Source organism: Rissa tridactyla, chromosome 3 (assembly GCF_028500815.1).
Source record: "Rissa tridactyla isolate bRisTri1 chromosome 3, bRisTri1.patW.cur.20221130, whole genome shotgun sequence".
NCBI lineage: Eukaryota > Metazoa > Chordata > Aves > Charadriiformes > Laridae > Rissa > Rissa tridactyla.
The window spans coordinates 35,623,633-35,632,514 of record NC_071468.1 but is presented as its reverse complement, the minus strand read 5'-3'; positions in this window follow the sequence as shown (position 1 = coordinate 35,632,514).

The following is an 8,882-nucleotide window of genomic DNA, read 5'->3' as shown; positions in this document are numbered from 1 at the left end:
ATAGGCCATTTCCGTTTTTTGAAAAACAAACTAAAGCTCCTGACACGCTGCCTTATCACTGCTGGGCTAAACTTGGCTATAGGAATTTCCTGCTTTGAGTTCAGTCCATTCACTTTAGATTTACTCACAGCATCTCAGATGTTCTGTCTGGGAGCCTTGCCTGGGTGGTTAAGCGAAGCTGGAGGTTTGGGAGATTGGATTTCTTCCTCCCAAACTCAAGACTGAATCTGAAGGCTTGTGATGCTTTTTTGATGTAATGGTTGTGTTCAGCTTGCTTGCACAGCTGGAATTGTACATAGTCCATAGTCTGCCCCTGCTCCTCATTTGCTGCTGCTTCTGGGCATAATGTTTAGCCCTGATTTGTGAACTTTATTTTTTTTTCTCCATTTGCCTTTTATTTATTTCTCTCTTTGATTCAGTTGTGGTAATACTGCAGGGTAGGGACAAGATGGGAATTACCTTCTCCAGTCTGTATCGCCCAGTTCCACAACTGCCTTACTTTCCTTTCTGTGCTGTGGGAACCAGCAGTTTCTTGAAAATCTTATGGATCTTGTGGCTGGGGAGAAGAACTGTCAGAGGTATGATGCTAACAGAGCAGGCAGATAAAATTTCCCCTGAGGACAGGGAAGACAGCATTGCTTTGTCATTCTGTGTCCTAGCAGTTCTGTGTTGTTTGTTTTTTTTTCCCCTAGCTACATAGGGTTTTTCACCACCCAAATTTTGGAGGCATGGGAGGTGCGAATGGCAACTGTGCAACATCCTGTCTCCTCTAGAAGAAATTCACTTAGACATTGTACAGCTACTTTTTGTTTCGCGTGCAAGTGCTTCTTGAACAAACTAATCTTGTTTGCTATGACGCAGCGAGATCCATGGCTTTGCAGAACGGTTCCTTCTGGAAGTAGCAGCCACTCAGGCTGTCAGCTCAAACCAGGGCTTTAACTGGCGTAGCTGATTGCCATGGGCTACCAAAGGCTCTGCAGAAGACTTGTCAAGCTGTAGAAGTGAGCTCAGCTCTCCTTGTGTTTCTTCTCTCCCTGGATGGGTTTGTTACTTCCCTCTCACCCTCACTCACAGGGAGCTGTAGCTCTGGAATTCCACGTGGTCCTCAGGCAGCTTCACTGCAGTGCCCTGGCTGGAGCCATGCATGACTACCTACGCTGTGCCAGCACTGGAGAAGACGTGTAATACCACTTTCTCACACAGGAAGAACCAAACCAGCCCAGGCTGCTGCTGTCCTGTCCATTGGACCCCTGTAAACCCTTCCTGCCCCCATTAGTCATGGAGGAATGTGGATGTGTATGATGGGTCTTGGTCAGGTGTTCTCAGGATGTGACATACACAGAAAGTTGGCAGCCTTTGCATGGCGTGAGGCTGTGCAGTGGCTAGAAATATTTACTCTGAGAGGTGTGAGGTGCTTCACTGCTCTCGTGCCAGTTGTCACTTAACAAAGACAATTGGTTTCCTGTGTATTTGTCTTTTGTGATTGATTGGTTTTGATGTCCAGGATGGTGTAAGCTCTGACTGAAGATAAAGGACTTCCTCCAGGGTGGATTCTCTCACACCTAATAAAGCATGATCTGATGTTGCAGCCCCGCCGTCAGCTTTGCACCAAAAGGACCTCCCTCCAGTGCAGACGAGGCTTGTTGAACTTGCCTGGAATGGGTCACTGAAGTTGAAGATACACACCCTGATGGTTTAAACCTCACTTCCATAGCAAACATGGCCAAAGATGACAGCCTTAAGGTGGACATTATTTCATTTACAGCCAAATTATTTTCACCGCATTTCCACCACCCCAGCCCAGGTTTTGCCTGTTTGCTCGGTGGTTGTCAAAAATCCCCATGACAGAGGCATCTTGAAATCCGCACTCTGGAAAAGCATAAAACACACGCGAGTGTTACAAGGTGCAGAGCGTGCATGTTAAAAGTGCTGCTAATCGCTTTGTATCAAAATACATTTTTTTACTAGTTTCTCTGAGGATGCTGCAGCTTTTCCAGAGTGCCCAGATACGGGAGAGAATCCAGCCTTGTGTTGCAGATAAAAGCCCACTGGCTGCCACACATACAGCTCTCGGGACTTTCTTCAGTCCTTACTGCTGTGCCGTCAGGTTCTGCCAGAGAAGATTAGAGATGAGAGGGCACCAAGGGCCAGGTACTGGGTGGACTGCCTAAAGCCAGTTACTGAAGGAATCCATAGTTTGTGTGCGCCTGTGTTTGTGGTGCAAGGGGGTCTGAGTACCAGCAACCTGAGTGGGTCAGTGTGCCTTAGGGGGATTGTATGACCAGGGTATGGAGCTGGAGAGAATAAGGGTCTGGGGCCAGCTGCTGGATAAATTATCTAAGGCCTGTTACTGGAGGGACCCATGTTGTATGTACATTTATGTTCCATTAAAGACCTTAAATCCCAGAGAGGGGAACAGGACAATGCTGTTGGTCCTGTTTCCATTTGCACAAGTGCTGTTTTCTGACTTTCTCTGTGTTTATCTGTGGCTGGCCAAATGCATACACATATGCATGCTTGTGTGCCTACTATGAATACACACTCAGCCTTGCTCCTGGCCAGAGCTGGGGATACAGAGCTGCAGGCAGCTTCACCTCTATCAGACTACCAGTTTTAGCAGCTCCAACCAACACTTCTCTCCTACTGCAGGCAGGAGGTAATTTTTGCTAGAGAACGAGGTTAAAATGCAGCCTTTGTGTGCCAGTTAATTTTTTCACTAGCTACACTGTACCATCTTCCTGAATACCTTATCAGCAGAAATACAGGCTTATTTTATTTTCTAGAGTAGCTGGATCGATACTATTCTGCTTGTTTGGTTACTGAAGAAAGGGATGAAAGTATAGGCAGTCTCTTCAAGACAGGGTGTTCGAATCCATCCCTGTATTACACCTCTATTAGCCGAAGGATGTCAAGTGCTACGGTAATTAGTTTACCAGTCAGCCTCTGCAGTAGCAAATTAAGGAAGGAGAAAGGGAAAGTGGATCTATAACACAAGAGCAGGCTGAGAGCTGACAATTCAATACTTAAGATTATACAGATGGGTAAGACTTAGCAGGCAGTGCTGCTAGGAAACACGTCATCATTGTGCAGAGCTTGTGTGTGGAAAATAAATATTTCTAAAATGCTCTCCTTTCCTGAGCAGCAGCAACAAACTCATTTGGTTTTTTTCATCACATATAAAGCAGGATGAGCCTACCTACATACTGTAAAGCAAACTCTTACACATTATTTTGTACAATAATCAACAGCTATGATAAATCTATGCAAAAAAGCAGCCTGTCTGATGTTTGTCTTTATTCTTTTACATGCTTGGTAGCTGCTGTCAGGACTTTTTTGTTGGTGAAACACAGCACCATCTCCCTCAGGTGAAATAATTGCAAAAAGAGCTACCGAGGGACTTCTGTGAATGTATGACAAAAAAGTTTGCATGAATAATTTAACATGGTATCCGAGTTTAAAAATAGCTGGAAGATTCCAGATTAAGTATAGAGACAGGAGTTTTAAAAAGCCTTTTCCTCCACTTTAAGCAGCTCTTCCAAGAGATACAGAAATGGTGTTACTGTAGGGCCATAAAGACCCTATGAATAAAGAAACTTCAAAATCTATCGCTCTCTCTTGCCACTATTAATACTTTGAAATAGCCTGCACTTTTTTAATCCTCTTTAGAAAATAATTTTTAAACAAACAGCACTCAGGATCCAGAGTTATTTCAGAAAAGTTTAATGTTCGTTTTTAAAATAATACTATTTAATCAAAAGAAAGGAAGCATCCACACATACACAGTCTTCTTGGATGCTGGCAATACAACTTACATCACAGACATGCCCATGAACAGCATGTTTAATTATTAAGAATATAGAAAAAGCCTCACTGATTAATCACATTAATAATAATGAAAAGAATGTGCCCTCATACCAAAGACAAGAGGAAGATACCATTCCAGTCATGCAAATCTGCACCCACCTTCTCAGAATAGGGTTCCAGAAGTCCAGCAGTTCCAGATAAGATTTTCTTAGCTCCTGTGGAAATTAACCAAAAGCCAGCAAAGAGAATGCGCTTGTTACAGCAAACTTGATGCTCATCTTAAAACCTTGCTTGCTGAGCTTCTGGTGGGTCTGACTGTTACATTCCCAAATCTGAGGCCCTTTTAATTGTTTTCCCCTCTGCTCAAAAGCTTTCAACCCCAAAAGTTTTTGATGCAGTCTGGAAGACGTACACTGTGCTTACTACAGAATTAAAACAGCTGTAGTTGAACATACTGTGAATGTAGGCAGTGAACTAGGAGAAGAGATTTGCAAGAACTAGGATAACTAAAAGCTATGTACTCGATGCTTTGGTCTAGGATGCTAACCTTATAAAGCAGAGGGATTAATCTTACAAACCTGAAATAAACTTTCAACCTGTAATCCTTTCTTGGGTTCTGAAACACAAATTCAACTCTCAGAGGAATAATTACAGGTCATTTAGTATCTTGGATGATCTCTCTTCTGTAGACCCTTGCGTGAAGCAAGCTGTCCACACCTGTATCTTGTATCAAATGCCAGATAGATCAAATGGGAATTATAAAGTACTGTAGCAAATGCAGAATAGGGAATTTTTCCCCCCTGGCCAAACTGCATCTTTTGCATTAATTCATTGCACTGAATGCAGGAACTACAAGTAAGAATTACTTTTGTAATCCTATCTTGGATGATATGGCTAGAGACACAATCAAGATGCACTGAGTTTGAACCTCTCTCGTACACTTGGTAAAGCAATATGATCTGTGAAACTAACTGGCAAAGGGCGTAAAGCTTAAACAGTACATGGAAAGCACCATATTAAATGGGTTTAATTGCATTAAGCCTTCAGTTGTCATGAGAAAAAAACAGTGACAGATACTCCTTTGCTAATGGCCTTTAGTCCTTTTTTTCCACACTAATCAAGCATTTATAAATACCCATCTTTCAGGTGCACAGCTACATGAGTCTTTCTCTCATCTAATTATTTGGCATTTACCTTTAATTTCTGTTTTTTTCATATCTGAGAGGAAATGAATACACCCTAATTTGAGTACTGATGATAATCTTTACCTTTTCTTTACCAGATGGCTGTCACAGGGCTTCTCATATTCTTCACAGCTACCATATTCTTCTGAAGTGTTATTTTGTTTCTACATTCATCTAAAGTTTGTAAACAAATTAGACAGGGTGGTATTCCGAGTAATTGGTACTAATTGCTTAGGTTCTGGCTAGAGCTCCCCCACAAAAGCAGTTTCTTGAAGAAAAATTGTATTTGATTAAGAATTGAAAACATTACCTTGTGCGTGTGCTTTCCTGTCGGTAAACTGAAGGTTCTTCAGTCATCCTACTGGAAAAGGGAACACTATTTCCCTCGAAGCAGCTCCGATACAGGTTTTATTTCCTGCAGGAATTCAACTGTTCTCCACCACCCACTGGAGCAATGCTAATGGCTCTGCTCTCTGCAGCCCCAGTTGCTGTACAGCTTCGTGGGAATTATTACAGCAGCTTGACTCATTTTACCAGAGCCTAGAACCGCTAACATACAGTAATCGGCCTTCTCACTGCAAGCAGCAAGACAGCCCGAGGAGTGGGATCGCAAAACAAAACCCAGAAACTAAGACTAAATATGGAGCCTTGGTTTTCTGCTCTAAGGCAGAATATAACAGCCTGCAGCTGTTTTATTTTGCTCAAGTTGGTTATAGCCAGGAATACATCCATATTGGCTGAAAATAGCTAACAGAAAGGACGGTCTAGCAATCATAACCTGCATCTCTCCTTCATGCTAGATAAAGGCAGAGGAGTCAAGTGAAATCAGTTTTATGGCTGCTCTTATACTCCCACAGTGGTGGCACGTAGGCTGTTCGCACTTAATCCCTACAGCAGGCAGAAGAGAACTGAATTCTATCTCAGAGAATTATTTTACTCCCTTTACCTTTCTATAATGCTGAGAGAGCAATAAACCAACAGTATTTCATCAAGTGCCACATAAAAACCTGCCTATGATTTCTATTGCCCTTTGCATTAAAGAAATACAGTTTTATCGTGCTTTGGGATGCGCTAATTTGGTGGATGGTTGTGGGTTTGTTTTTTTAAAGAGACTTCTGCTATCATCACTTATTTCACTTGCTATTTCTGAAACCCGTTTGGAGTTTACCAGGCTAAAAATATAATCTGTCTTTGCCCACTTTCCTACTATCTGTTTCCACGGGCAAAATTTAAGATCTTTGTGCAGCTTCCCTTAGCTAAGAATTAGGCAGTTACTTCCACCTTTGTCAAGAATTAAATGGCAGAGACCTTATATCTTGATCTACTACTTGTACTTTTTAACCACTAAGACACAAATGCAGTTGGAAAAAATTAATAACAGGACACCGGTTGATACATTTCTTCCCTGCTCACATGCCATTTAAAAGTCTAAAACAAACAAAGAAACAATTCCTCCTCCCCCGCGCCCGACCCCCCCCCCAAGTCTATCTGCTACTTAGTTAAAACTTAGTCAGAGACAAGATTCCAGCAAGCTAGAAGAAAGATTTACCTGCCCAGAGAGACTCCAGGGGAAAAAAAAATAAATTACTGTATTTTGCCTAAAACATTACTTTTGCTTTTAAAGTTTTCTGCCAATTGCAAACATTTGAAGGCTGCTTCTCCTTTCCAAATGCAGCCACAGACGTTAAAAGAAACTGGAAGAAGTATTAAAAAAACACCTGGACTTAAAATATACTGGCAGAACACCCAACAGCTTTTCCACGGCTCTTTTCCACTGTCTCTTAATAAAGCTTGGTTTTGCAACAAACTTCATCCAGGAGAAAGGCCTTTCTGCCAGCCTCCATCATGGCAAACCAAAGGTTGCAGCATTAAATGAAGGCGTAATCGATTGTCCTTTGAATTTACTAGGTATTTGTGCCTGGTTTGAAGTAGCGTAAAGAAAGAAACATTAAAACTAGGCTTATTCCCTTCCTATCGGCAGCCTTCTAAAAATCCGGAGAAAGGTAACTTCTTATGCCTTATGCAGCTTTTAGAGAACTAGGTCGGGAAGGAGAGGTAATGCTGTATTGCACCATTCAAACACACAAGTAAATCCCCTCCATTAACTCACCCCTCCTCCTGAGGATCTGGAGTCAAGAGTCCAAGGCCAGCCTAGAACTTAAGGCTTTCCAGTCAGTGCACTATGCTACAGCTCTGCCAGCACAGGGGACCAGTACAGTGGATAAATCATTTACTGCATGCCTCTGGAAACCACAGCAGAAAAAAAAAAAAAAAAGAAAAAAAGAAAAAAAAAGAATACATAAATAAAAATATATGCCATTTCATGAAATTGCAAGACAGTGTTAAAGCCTCTGTCTGCCAGTCTGCCTAGATGTCATCATCTACACCATCCGTTTTGTTCTTGTCCATTCCAGCAGTTCCAGGAGTACCTTTTACTCCTACTTCAAAAAAGATCAAATTAACCTTTCTTCCAGTGTGGAAGAGAGAGCCCTACTCCCCTCAGAGACAGAAGACCGATTATTTGATGAAAGGGCATGAAGTAATTTGTACTACAGGAAGGTTCAGCTTCTGGAAAGCTGAAGACAAATATGGGGTAACAATTCTCCGTTTCTCGTTTGCAAAGTTCTTGCCTTCCCTTGGTGCCTGCTTCTCTCCACTCCCGGCCAGCCAGGTTTTGCACTGAACACAACCACTACTTGTAGAAGCAACTGCAGGAGAGCAGATAACAAGAGTATTTGATTTACGTTGATGTCCTTTCCCCCAAAATAAAGTTAATCAAGAGTATGTCCCGCACAGGTAACGCAGCATTGAATAAAGTTGTCTGAAGATGATCGTCCAAATGATTGTTTGCCATTGCATGCACCGAGACCTTCATGAAAATCAATCTGCAGAAGGAAACTAACCAGAAAGCATGTCTGCATTCCAAACCAGCACCATCTAAAATGCAGAACTGTGCAAAAATTCAACCTTCCCTTTAATATCTTCCTTCCCTGCACTAATATCCCTCAATACAAGGCAGGCAAGAAAATCAGTCCACTCTTTCTCTGTGGATTTATAAGGAACCAAGCACTTCGTTAAAGAAATTGGAAAGAAAATGGGGGGAAAAAATTTAGCTGTCAAATGTAAACAAATAAACTCATACATATAACAATAAAAAAAACATATACAAAAGAAAACTGAGAAACAACTACAAAGGAGTTTTTTATAAACCAGGATTTAAGCAATCTCTGCTCATTACCCAACTCCATTTTAAAAGTATCAAAGCATGTCAAACCTTTCTTTCTTTGATTTTGACAGCAAATGGTTATTTGAAGAAAGTAGGGCAATGATACTAACAGAGACTTCTTATATTCAATGCAGTAACTGCTTAACATCATAAAAACAGCTCAAAGAGCCTTTCTCAAAGCCCTCTTCCCTTCTTAATTAGCTTTTTTTGGCGACTTGACCATTTATACTAAATTTCAAAATTCATCTTAGATAGTTCTTACATTTCTAATATGGAAACACCATAATGACTCTGAAAAATGTTTCATACCTTCTTCATGCACAGTCATGGAAATGGAAGAAAAATGGTGATTTTTTTTTCCCCTTCTGGAGGTCCGTGTGCTGGTAGGGATTACAGAAATATGAACTCTGCTTGGATTCTGCCCCCAACCCCCCGCCTCAAGCTTTACGTAGGGCTCAGGACGTCAAACAAACTTCCACGATGATGCTGACTGTAGTTCTTCCATTGAGTTCAGCTGGGAATGAATCAGTTTTTTACTGCGCAGGCTAACTGTTGAATGTCTTCATCATCTACAGTTTCTCAACTTTATCAGCTACCACAGGAGTTAGAAACGAATTGAAGTAAAACACTTTCCTTGAGTTACAAAAACAAAAAAACAAAATCAAGAA